This window comes from Genypterus blacodes, unplaced genomic scaffold, assembly GCF_046128005.1.
Source record: "Genypterus blacodes isolate CSIRO-AG114 ecotype Tasmania unplaced genomic scaffold, CSIRO-AGI_Gbla_v1 ptg000749l_1, whole genome shotgun sequence".
Taxonomy (NCBI): Eukaryota; Metazoa; Chordata; class Actinopteri; order Ophidiiformes; family Ophidiidae; genus Genypterus; species Genypterus blacodes.
Window position 1 is genome coordinate 12,501 of NW_027467408.1, and position 2,500 is coordinate 15,000.

Here is a 2,500-nt window from a genome sequence, read left to right on the forward strand (position 1 = left end):
TCTTCTTCACTCTTCCTCGTGTTGTGTTCAGACCTTATATGGACTAAAGGTTAAATGTATGAGGACTTTCTTCTCTAAACATTACACTTTTTTCCACAAGTATTCCAAAGGTCACAGGTCAACCCTGTCTCAGTCTGTATCTGAGCTTGTGTCTCCATGTAGAGGAGCTTTAGAGGCTCTGACATGTGATCATGGATCCATCAGGGTCCATCAGAGACCTGCAGACCTGAAGAGGAGGAGGAGAACATCTACATGATGAGATGAAGATGAGGAAGGTGATGAAGGTTCAAGGCCAAACAGGAAGTGGGAAGTGTGTGTCTGTCTCTGTGGACCTTTAGACTCAAAGGTCACCTTTCTCTGCTCCTCAAGATGAGCCTGACCTCTGACCTTATGGTGAGACAACACACAGTCTTACACACACACACACACGCAGTCTTACACACAGACACACACACACACACACACACACACACAAACACAGTCTCTTACACTCACACACACCAACACACACACACACACACTCTCTCACTCTCACACACACTCTCTTACACTCACACACACTGTGACACACACACACTCTCTCTCTCACACACACACACACACACACACACACTGTGACACACACACACGCACACTCTCTCTCTCTCTCTCACACACACACACACTCACACACACACACACACACACACTCACACTCACACTCACACACACACTCACACACACACACTCTCTCTCACACAAACACACACACACAGTGTGACACACACTCTCTCTCTCGCTCTCTCTCTCTCTCTCACACACACACACACTGTGACACACTCACACACACACACACTCTCTCTCACACACACACACACTGTGACACACTCACACACTCTCTCTCTCTCTCTCACACACACACACACTGTGACACACTCACACACACACTGACAAAGAGTCACTTCAGCTTATTTCATCATTTTAATGAAATGTCTCTGAATACAAACAAACTAATTAATGAGTTTTTATGAATCCAAGAATAAAAGTGCAAAATAAAATCTGCAAAACAATTTATACAAAAAACAAAATGACACAAAGACAAACAGACATAAAACATTCTGCTGGACTGGAGTGTGTGTGTGTGTGTGTGTGTGTTTGTGCATGTGCGCGTGAGTGTAAGAGAGTGTGCGTGTGTCACATTGTGTGTGTGTCACAGTGTGTGTGAGTGTAAGAGAGAGTGTGTGTGTGTGCGTGTGTTTTTATGTTGCCTTTTGGTATTTTGATGTATTACAAAGTTTAGATTTAAAAATAAGAAAATATGAAGAGAAAATAAAATCTGTTTATTTGAGCCTTAAATTAACTAAATGAAACTTTAATTCATCATTTGTCTTTCACGCTGTGACATCATTATATAATAATAATAATCAATAATAATAATAATCAATAACAATTCAGTTCTGATTTTTGACTAAACGTTGAATTTTTATATTTGCTCAATCATTTCATAAAATGTTCTTTGTGTCAACAATGTGTTGTTTTTGTTAAAAAAAAAATGTTTTTTTTCTGTTTTATATTAAAAACAAAACACATTTATGTTTATTTGTGTCCAGATTAATTTTCTTTATTTCTCTAACAAAACTTTCTTTAAAAAACCTTTGATTTGTTTTTTGTTGAATTGACTGAAGTTTGTTTTGTTTGTTTTTACAGACATTTCATTTGTTTGTTTAATTTCAGAAATGAGATGAAATTAAAATCTGATAATGAAGAGAAACAAATCAATAATTGAATTTCTTTAATTTATACAAAATGTTTTCAAAATCTCAACACACAATTTGGTCAAAAAACATAAAGAAACTTGATTTATGAATTCTTTGAAGGATTCTTCATTATTTGACAGAAAATTAAATATATTGTAAAATAGATGTTTAACTTTTGTGAAAGATCAAAGTGTTTCTCAGTGTTTAAGGCCAAACGTTTAGAAGTTTCACTTTGATCCTTTAAAACTTTTTGAGCAGAAGAACATTTTAAAAGGTTTTTATTTTTGTTGAGCTTCATAAAGTGTGAATATGAATCATATTATCATGATAATAATGAAAATGCTTTTGCTTCCATTTTAAATCACCAAAAGTCTCAGAGAAATTAATGAGATTTAAATGTTTTTATTTATTCAGTCAGACTCATTTTTAAAAAACCTCAAAGTTTAGAACGAAGTTGTAAAATGTTTCACTTGTTTCATTGAACTTCTTGATTTTCTGCTCATTGATTCTTTAAAAAAATCTAAATTCTAAGAATTTTTCTTTACAGATTTGGAGAAAAACAAACTTTGATTTTGTTCCTGATTCTAAAGATTTTGTGCCATCGATCATTTTTTTCTAAAATTCATCCAGAAACTTTTGCAAATATCATTGCAGGATTCTAGAATCAATTTAGAATTGAAATGTTTCTCATTATAATTTCCCAGCGTGAAAAAGGAAAATGTTAAATGTTTGTGTGTGAGGCAGAGAGCAGGCGGGATGACCTT